Source organism: Ambystoma mexicanum, chromosome 2p (genome assembly GCF_040938575.1).
Source record: "Ambystoma mexicanum isolate Mex_15411 chromosome 2p, UKY_AmexF1_1, whole genome shotgun sequence".
NCBI lineage: Eukaryota > Metazoa > Chordata > Amphibia > Caudata > Ambystomatidae > Ambystoma > Ambystoma mexicanum.
Window position 1 is genome coordinate 1,308,012,974 of NC_090923.1, and position 11,337 is coordinate 1,308,024,310.

Here is an 11,337-nt window from a genome sequence, read left to right on the forward strand (position 1 = left end):
CTTTCCTGTCAAATACTAGTTGTATTACCCTTGTCAGAGCACTCATCTTATCAAAGCTCGACTATTTTAACACCTTGTACATAGGGGCTAACAGACAAACTAATGAGAAAATCCAATTCTTGCAAAACAATGCTCTCAGAGCAGCACTTGGAATTGCAAGGAGAGAACACATCTCTGAGACGAGAAGAGCCAACAACTGGCTGTCCACATACGATAAAATTAAACTAAAAGCTGTATCTCTCACACATAAATGCCTAAACAATGCAGCACCACGCTACTTGTCAGATAGAATTACTACGAAACCTGCGACAAGAACACCTAGACTCTCGAATACTAACTGCTTCTTGATCCCTAGATTTAAATTGGCCAGAGTTGGAGGCAGCCGTTTCCAGGTCAAGGCAGCCCAACTGTGGAACTCGCTACCCTCCCCACTAAGAGTAGAACACTGGTAACAAAACCTCTGTAGGAACTTAATAAAGTGGCTTAAAGAGGCTGACATCTAGGTCGGCATATGACACTTAGTAAAATGACCAGTGACTAGAATATTTACATGATGGTAGGCCAGTTAGTCTGATGGTCTCCTACACTTTTACAGATGATTACCTTATGTACCATGACTCTCCCTAGATCCCATGTGCCTGCTCTCAGCTCATAGTCTGATTCACATTTATGAATATATCCGGTATGTATATTATTTTCCTGTGTTGTAACTATAACTTAAAAACTATATTAAATTGTATTATGTATGTGTAACTAAGCTATGGGTGATCTTATGCAATGTGCCCTAATACCCATGGGTCTGGTGTGCAATACAAGTAATAAAACAAACTAACAAGAACATGTGTTCCAGCATACAAGCACAAACTCCTGCACACTGAATGCAAATCAAACACGCAAAACACACACACTGACAAACAACAACATCCCCCACACTTCCTGTCCCCCTCAATGACATGCAGCAAATGTGCATGTCACAATCCTCATTCACTAGAAAATGGCACATACACAATGCATGCATCAGTCAACAAGCTGCAAGAAAATGTGACGACATCACATATGCAGATAATTGATCCCACAAAAAAGCTGATATGCCTTATCATGTCATTGGTAGTCTTCCAGAGGTGTGCCATCACCAGTGTAGTATTGGGACAGTACACTGCACGCAGTCATGGGAGCACATTAGTAATAAACTCATGTATTGGTCATTTGTTAGGCACTTATACAATAACTCCAAATGTTTCTCCGTGCACAGGGGGCAACAGGATGGGGACAGGGGAATGTAGCCAATTAATTAATAATAAAGATAATAGAATCAATATTTATCACAAACAAATCATGACAATAACTGGGAGGGGAGACAAACCCACTATGCCTTGTGAGTGTTCCCGATGTGCAAGTGTACAGGGGAGGGTGGTAAGGGAAAAATGTTTGTGGATTGTTCATGGAGAACAGCTTGGGGTGAAGTGCTAAGAAAATAAAAGATAAACGTAAGTGATACCTCCCATGGTGAGGCTGCGCGTGAGAAAGTGCAGTATATACACAGTTGCTTCAATGGTACATGTGGGGTTCAGGGCCCCAAGGACACATAAGGGCCCTGCACATCAGGCACGCTACTGTATGATTAGCCTGGAAGAGAGGTGGAGAAGGAAGAGGAGAAGAGAAAGGACTTAAGGATTATTGGGAATTTAAGGAGGTCCTGCTCAAGATGCAGAGGGAAAGTGAGGCTATTACAGAGAAGGCAGCACGGAGAGGAAATGGGTCCACCAACAGCCCTTTCTATACCGAAGTGCTTCACACGCTGGGAGTTGTTGGCAGAGGAACGCAGGAGTCAAGAAGGGGAGTATTTGATCAGGAAGCGTTGAAGATATAGTGATACCAGTCCCCAGATAGCCCTGTGGATGATACACAGGGATTACAATGTAATCTGTGCTGAGACTGTGAGCCACTGAAGTCTTTGTAGTACAGGAGGGATGCAGTCCCTGGGCCTGAGGCCAATGATAAGTCTTGCTGCCGTAATCTGGGTAAGATGGAGGGGTCGCAGGGTGGACCAAGGAACATTAAGGAGGAGGCTGTTGCAGTAGTATAGCCTGGAGAGAACCAGAGCACAGGTAACATGAGTAAGGTGTGAAAGGGTGCAGTTACTTTGAGCAGGAAGAGCTGAAAGTGGGTCTTCTTGACAATGTCCAGAATATGAGGGATGAAGGAAAGGTGGGAGTTGAGGATGACTCCAAGATTCCTGGCCTCGGATGAGGGGGCATGGGGTGAGCCCATGGAGGAAGGACAGAGTGAATGGAAGAAGTAGGCTGCAGGGGATGCAATAGGGAGAATCTCGGTTTGGATGGGCCAGGATGGCAGAGAGGCCGTCGGGATGAATGAAGGTTGAAGTGTGTCAGTAGGAACTTTGCTTAAGAGTTGTGTGTCGTCAGCATAGCACTGGAATTGGTGTGAGAATGAGGCAATCAAGCGTTGCAGCAGGGACATGTATATGTTAACGACCCATGGCAAAAGAATGGAGACCTGCAAGACGCCACAGGTGGAGGAAAAAGCAGGGTAGGAAAAAGGGAACAGAATGGTTTTGTAGGAATGGTTGGTTAGGAATGAGCTAAGCCAGTCCACTGGCTGCTCATGGAGCATTTTAATGAGGATGGAATGCTTCACTCTCAAATGCAGATGAGATATCAAGAAGGATGAGGACAGCAGTGCATTATGAATTGAGGGATGCTAGTAGTTCATCATGGGTGTTCAGGAGAGCAGTGCCTGTGGCTCAGGAAGGTTGGAATCCACATTGGTGTACATGTACATCGCCAACAAGTACGCCATGGGCGTCCATTTGGGGGAGGGCAAACTTCTCAAGCTGTTTCCCCAGGAAGGTGGTGATTGAAATGGGGTGGTACTTGGCTGGGCAGGAAGGCTCTGCAGATGGTATTGTAAGGATAGGGCGCACAAGGGAGTTCTAGAGGGAGGATGGAAAGGAAACAGCAGCAAAGGAGTGGTTGCAGAGATCAGCAAGAGCAGGGGCCAGAGAGGAGATGTTGCCCTTGATGGTTCTGGAAGAGCATGGGCCCACCTATTTGGATGAGACCTTCATGGAGTTGACAACTCTGCTCCTGTCTCCCCTGAAGAAGTCACCAAATGAGGAGAAGGAAGAATGAGGATGTTGAGTGTTAAGGGGGGTAGAGGGAGGAGGGTTGTGTTGGAAGAGCCTGTCACCAAGAGGTTTAGTATGTCCTGGCTTTTTGAAAATAAATGAGATGCAATTGCATTACAGAGCTACTGTGAAGAAGTAGGTGCAGGAGATACAGTGGATGAGTTGACAAGTTGGCAGCACATTTTGTAGAGTGCAGCCGTGATGTTAACCACTAGAATGCAAGTACACAAATGCTCAACGCTTGCACTCCTGGCAGGACCATGCTTGATGCATAAATGCACAGAGGCCGCTGTCACAATGGAATTTTGGCCACCGAGGCAACTACTATAAAAGACATAATCAGACAACACAAAGCAATGTGATACAGCAATCAAGGATACATCCATGCTAAATGTAGGATGCAAACAAAATGAGCACGGTCAATGCAGACTTCATTGTCACAGTATACAACTGGACAAATACTGCATTCAGTAGAATGCAGCAGTACCATGCACCCAGCTGCGGTGAACTTGAAGCTACAAACACCATGGTGCAGCATGCATGGTACATGAATGAGAAAGCACCAGCACCACTAACCCTAATGTGCTGGTACACAACATAGCATTCCAAAAAAGTGCATACATACCCAGATGTTTGTGACTATCAACTGGTGCTGCACACCGTAATGTTTGATCCATAATCAAGACAGGCCAAATGTGCAGTCGATCCATAAACCCACAAACTTTAATCATGTGTAATGAGTGATACTTCTCATCCTTTGCAAAGTGCCATGAGACACATCAGCATGCCATGTTAGGGAGAATTCTCAAGCATGTGCTAATTTCCCTTACCTTTTGAGACCCCCAGCAACTTCACTGGATTTCTAAGATTTGAATTTTTACCTGGAGAAGAGTGTGAGCCTTTTTCCCACTCATCAAAATCCATGGAAGAGTGTTTTACTTTTGTGTTCTTTGGTTATGACTACCAGAACTGTGCTATCCTATACTCTGAACCACTGACTTTGGCCCAGGCCTATGATCTGAATTGCTGGTTGTAGTTTACTGAAACCCTTTGCCCTGTTTATGAAAGTATTTGTGCTGTTGATTCTTATAACATTGTTTTTTTACCCCTTTTTGAAGTATCTGAAGTGACATTTTGCTCCCACTTCAGAGGAGCTGAACTGGTTCAGTAACTTATTGGGTGTGTATTTGTAGTATATTAGTATATGATATTGAGCTGCTCTCGCTAGTGGAATGTTTTACAACTGACTGTGTAAATTAATGTATATTCTTTTATCAAGAAACCTTGAGTGTTTGTTTGAATCACTGTATTTGCTGGCCCTTTTTGTAACTTGTTCTACTGCTCACTCAACTCTTGAGATAAGTCTGGCTGCTCAGCCACTGCTACCACATTACTGTGTAGTGCAGGCTTGTTCCAAAGGTGAAATTGTACTGACACTTGTAGTCCTAATTGCATGTAGTGGTCCCCAAGGGTACTGCATGTGATTCTGCCTAACACAGCACAATCAGCAACACCTGTTACAGGCCACAAACAGCCAGACATGCTATCCACTCCCAAACACCCATGAAAGGGCCACACAGTTAGAATGCCCACAATTTAGAATGTGAAAAGAGTGGCCCCACCAATCGATCGACACTAGACCATGCCGAGACCCATCATCAGAAGCACACCCTGTGAAACATGCACCCATTAAGAAGCACTAGTGGCCTACAAGACAAGTCAATCCCACATGAACACAAACAGTGCTAGGCTCCCATGCAAACACCACACATGTGTCTGCTAATGCCCTTCACTTACCTGTACAAGGTACCCACCTACCTTGCATACAATGCACACCATCGGGAGACGCTTCCCCTAAATGCAATCACCTGCATAGTAACAACAGAAACAACATGCAGATGCATGACAACACATGATTTGATACAGAAAATATGCAGAGACCACCCACTGCAGGAGCAACACAGGATGCTAGAGGGTGACAGGAAATAGATTGTGATCGGCCCAGGAGTGCAGTGTACCACAACACAGAGAGGGAGAGAGAGTGACACTGAGAGGTAAGCCCAAGGAAATGCCACATATACTGCCTGGATTGGAGATGAACGATGACATGCTCTATAGCACAGTAGATGTGGCCATAGAGGAAACTCACCAAGGTAGGTACCACAGTGAAATGAGCACCACTTAACTTATATGTGCTTTGTATGCTACATGCCGGTATGGTTATTTAAGTAAGACACGCAGCAAACATGCACACCAATGACGCATGCTCAACATGCAAGACAGTGCTCATGCTTACCCGCTGACTGTGCAAGCATGGTTTGAATCCTGCATCACCTTTACCTGGAACTGTGACCCCTAATCAGGAACAGGAGGGACAGTGTCTGGTGGGGGGCATGGGGAGCATGGACGTCAAAGGGTGCAGGGTGTCTCCCCTGGGACAGCAGTCACTGCCAGATCACAGATTACTGAAACAACATGGGAGAAGACATTACAACAGGCATAATGAAGTACCAGGGAGTTGTTGGCAGAGGAAGTACCATTCAAACAGCACAAGTGCGATGGAACACAGAAACCATATTTACCTGCACATGCCTGCATGTCCACAACTGCAAACGTCATGGCCTTGAGATGTTAACAGCACACCTCAAGGAAAATATAAGAAAAAAAGAATAAACCAGGAAAGGGCAACTCAAAAATAAAAGGCCAACATCCAGGCCTGGGGTGAACAAAAGTATCCAAAAAAATATATAAAATCAAAAATCTCCATCATGGGGGGGCGTGGCCGACATGCGAGCTCAGAAGACGTGAGTCCCGTGAGCTCCTCTTGCCGCCGAAAACATTCTGATAAGATTATCCTGCCTCGTGGGACGCGGAGACCCGAAATTTCAAGCACAACTAGGCGAATGTCTGTAGCGGCTCCGTGGCAAGTCTCAGCTTGCAAATCCTGTGTTTTGAGGCTGTAAATCGAGAAACACTTTCAGCGCGTAAGACGCGTGAGGCGCTTCCAAGATGGCTGCCGCGACTCGTCGCCTCTAGAGGACAGAGGCCCTGCGGTGGGAGAAAACGCCTGCACCGTGTGGCAGTGGAGCTGGCCGGGCAGCTGCTGCAGCCTAGACACAGCGGACCGCTCCGAGGGAGAAGGACTGAACCCCCCGTGCCTGCCTGCTGAGGAGGAGGTGTGCTGCGGACCCGGCAGGGACCTCCGGCAACACCCAGTAGGAGTGGCGGGGAGCTGCGGCCTCATATCTGCCGGCTGGGAACCGGTGCTGCCTAGCGCAACGCGAGCGCCAGCAGAGAGGACTGCATAGAGTGGCGTTGGCCGCGTATACTGAGGACTGCAGCCCTGAGAGCCGGAGCGACGGAAAACAGTAAGCGAGGCTCCCCAACCGTACTACGGTTGCATCGGCTGGTGCTCCCTCCCCTCCCTGCTGGGAGCCGGCATCTACGGTGGCGCATCCATATGCATCCATCTGCTGACACCATCTTACGGATGACATTAGTTCCGTGATCCAAGCGGTCCTCTGCAACTCCAAAGGGGAGCTGGAACCTGGAGGAGATCCCATGGCGTGACCTCTCCCCCCTCCCCGCAATACCACATGAAAAACGGAAGAGGACCGGAGGCTGCATTGGACATGACCCCAGGCCATAACAAGTGAGTGGGGCCCCCTCCTCCTTTAGACCCTCTTGACCCCCCCCTGACGAACCAACCACTGGGGGGGAGAAAATATACATAGAAAAGGGGTGATTCTTCCCCACGAGGAAGGAGGTGTGAGGCACGGAAGCGCCCTACAATCCAGTGAAGAGGGCCGAGCCCGGCTAGAGCCTGGTGTAACGGCAAGGGTCTTCGTAGGGTCTCGTGACAGTGCTGGCAGTGGACTAATTATAATCTGTGGTGCAAGCCCCACCTGGCAACTGCTCCTGGCGAAACACAGGTCATAACGCACCGTATAGTGGATGAAAGACCACTAGAGGACCACTACTTCTTGGGTGAACTGTTAGAAACGCCAGAGGTCCGCGCGTTCTGTGAGCACTCTGTGAAGGCACGATAAGGGGCAACTAGCCCCAGGCGCTCAAAGTACGCTGCCATATTAACCTACTGGAGGACGCCCTGGGACCCACAGCTCTCCATCTGACTCGCTACGAGGCTGCAACATCACACACCTGGGAGGGTCGAGCACTCCAACCGAACATAAACAATACCATCTGACCCATTGTGCCGGGCACAGCCTCCGGAAATATGGGGAAAGACAGGCAGAAGAAACCATCCACACAGAGCAGTATAGATCAGTTTGCTGTCGCTAATGCCCCGGCCACGGCGGGCCCAGCAACACGACCGAACTCCCCCAGGGGGGACGGCTCTCTCTCCTTACATGACGTAATGGCGGCTATCGCCAACTCCCGATCCTCCATGGAGACTAAAATAGACAGTATTGCGGCGGATGTCTCCTTCCTGCGCCACGATTTGCAGAGGCTGACTTCCAGAACAGGAGAGGCGGAACACCGCATCTCTGAAGCAGAAGACAACATTGGAGGGATCACTCGTCAACTGTCCCAAGCCTTAAGCCGCTTAAAAACCCTTGAATCAAGAGTGGATGAGGGAGAAGGAAGGTCCCGTCGCAACAACGTCCGCATCCTGGGCCTGCCGGAGGGGGAAGAGGGACAATGCATGGAACTGTTCCTGGAACAATGGCTCGTGGACATCTTTGAGGCCCAATCCTTCTCAAAGTTCTTTTCAGTGGAGAGGGCTCATAGGATGCCTTCGGGCAAACCGCCCCTGGGTGCTCCGCCCCGTACTATCATCGCCCGCCTGCTCAACTACCGGGACAGGGACGCCCTCCTGCAACTGTCACACTCGCAAGGGTCGATCACCCATAACGGCTCCCGAATCGCCTTCTTCCCGGACTATACCCGAGAAGTGCAGCGGGCACGACAATCGTTTGAACCACTTAAGAGACAACTGGCTCAACTGAATGTGAAATACGGCCTGCTCTTCCCGGCCCAACTTAAAATTTATCATAAAGGAACCACTGTTCACTTTAACGACCCACAAGAGGCCTGGAATTGGGCAATGGCTCACATAGAAGGCGATTGGACTGCAAGACCAAGGAGACCGAGAGGGAGACCCCGACCGGGACCTAGGCGGGCCTCCCCGAGGAGAAACCCAGACCGGGAGGGACAGGAGATCCTGGAGCCAGCGGCGGAACAAGGAGGACACTGAACAAACTGTTGTCCCTTACTCTGGGGCCTAGGAGCAGTGCTCTATTATATAGGCGTGTGCTTTCCGCACCTCCGATCCCGACGCATAATCTGTCCACCACGGAAGATGTTGACACTGGGCGCAAGAGAGGAACTCTGGGAGAAGCCCTGATCCCTCCCCTGGTCAAGCCCCCCTTTTTCTTCTCTCCCCCCCCCCCTTTTTTCTCTCTTTCTTGCTTCTTTGGACACTATCCAAGGGTCTGGTTTTTGAACTGACACCTTAAGTTGAAGGTTCAGCAATGTTCGAGCGACAGGTACTTCACCCCAACACGGAGTATAGGGTGGGGGGGAGTTGGGAAAATTCAAAACTTTGTTTGTTATTTCAAGACTGTCACATGCTCATAGGTCAAACGAACCACTGTCCTTTGTTGAGGAAGCTCTGTACCACCCCGCAGTGCACCCCCGCTCCTTTGGCAAGGGCAGAGTTATACCGCCATCTTCCACTGCTCACTATACCCTGGAAAGCCCCATCATGCGTAATAAATGTCCCCCGCACAAACTTGTAAATCACTTATGCGACACACTAAATCTCTGAAATTCCTCACTTGGAACGTGAATGGGATGGGCTCAGGAATTAAACGGCGTCTTATCATGCAATTCTTAAATAGGCATTCCCCTGATGTGGCTCTCCTAACAGAAACCCACCTGGCCGGATCACACTGTGTCTTCTTTCGGAGAACCAACTATCGCCTTGCCTTTCATGCGGGGTACACAATGGGCTCCAGAGGCACCCTTATTCTTTTACACAAACGCATCCCATTTATCCAACAAACTGTAGAACAAGATCCCAGGGGCCGATACGTGTTCATTTTGGGAACGATCTGGGGTCAAACGGTGGCAATTGCCTCAATCTATTCTCCACCTGGGCTGGGACAGGAGTTACTGGATGACCTTACCACCCTTATAGGGAAACATCACCCTGAGGCACTCATCTTAGGGGGAGATTTCAATGACACCATGAACAATAACATTGACCGTTCCCATCTCCGGAATCGTAGCCCAGATACCCCTACCAGATTAGCCAACTTTACATCTGCACTTGGGCTCTGAGATGTATGGAGGGAGTTACACCCGGATGTTAAGGAATATTCTTTCCACTCCGGTGCCCACGGTTCTATGTCGAGACTGGATTATTTCTTCCTACCACACACCGACCTTTACAGGGAAATGTCCGCAGAGTTGCTCCCTCGGGGCATCTCGGACCACTCACCACTCATAGTGGAAATACGTATGCAGGGTCCCCTCCCCCCTAGACCGTGGATACTTAATAGCTACTATCTAGGGTTCCCAGAACTGATAGATCGCCTAGAGGAAGTATCTGCCGAATATTTCGAAATTAATGAGGAATCAGTAGATAACCCTGTGACTTTATGGGAGGCATATAAAACAGTGCAACGGGGTGAGATTCTCTCTTGGACGACACATAAACGGAAAACCCGGCTCCAGGAACTACTAGAGACCGAGAGGGAAGTGAGTAACTGGGAGACTAAACACATCTCTGATCCCACACCCGAGACTCATCGATCTCTCCAACGCGCCCAAGAGCGCCTTCGGAACAGAGCGATGGATGACGCCAAGCAGGCCCATTGCCAGGCTAAAGCGAGGGTGTACTAACTAGGGGACAAGGCGGGTAAATTGCTCGCCTGGCTGCAGAAAAGGGATGAAGGACAACGCAATGTCCGGGAAATAGTTACACCACAGGGCAACAGCTATCACTCAGACGCTGGGATTGCTGAGGCCTTCGCAGCATTTTACGCAGACTTGTACCGAGCCCCAACCTCTCTGCTAAACCCCTCCCTCTTAGATGCGGTAACGGTGCCGACTCTCTCTGAGCAGCAGAGGGACCATCTGGACTCGGCCTTATCGGAGGCTGAGATTTCAGAAGCGCTATCTCAACTCCAATCAGGGAAGGCACCAGGGCCGAATGGATTCCCTGTTGAAACCTGGCAAAAGCTAGGGGCAGATAAAATGGTGGCTCCCCTGCATAGAATGTTTCTCGCGGCCCGGGAACAGGGGACTCTCCCACCGGATCTCTGCAAGGCGACCATCGTGGTCATTCCCAAACCTGATAAACCTCCACACAAATGTGCTTCCTATAGACCTATATCACTGATTAACGGGGAGGCTAAGGTTCTCGCTAAGCTACTAGCGAACCGATTACAACTGGTTGTACCCACCCTGGTCCACCCGGACCAATGTGGATTTATGCCTTGCAAATCGACTCGGATGAATTTACGCCGTCTCCATCTGGCGCTGGAGAGATCCCCGATTATAGACGGACCTTTGGCCCTGTTGGCTATCGATTTCGAAAAGGTGTTCGATTCCATACGTTGGGACAGCCTTTGGGAGATCATGCGCCGTATGGGATTCGGAGAAGCCTTTCTGGGATGGGTGAAGTTACTTTATAGTAACATCCAGGCTGAGGTGAAAGTAAATGGATGGTCCTCCAGGTCCTTCCCTCTGGGTCGGGGTACACAGGCAGGGATGCCCGCTGTCCCCCCTTCTTTTCGCCCTTGCAATCGAACCACTGGCTCTTTGGCTTCGTCAAAATACTGCCTGGACGGGGTTTAGATGGCCAGAGGGATATGATGATCGTACATCTCTCTACGCAGATGATGATCTTGTATATCTAGGAAACCCGCCAAGGTCCTCCCCTATTGTAACACAACTGCTCATCCACTTTGGTGAATTCAGCGCACTCAGAATCAACTGGGATAAATCAGTTTTCTTTCCTGTAAAGGGTGGAGAACAAGCAATCCCCTAGGAATGCCCGTACCGAGTGAAACGACAGGGCTTTCGATATCTGGGAATATGGATATCCGGGGACTTGACAACTTATATAGAACACAATCTCCGACCGATCACAGACCGTTTCATTATCGATGTCCAACACTGGAAACTCCTCCCCCTGACCCCCCTATGGGAAGGGCAGC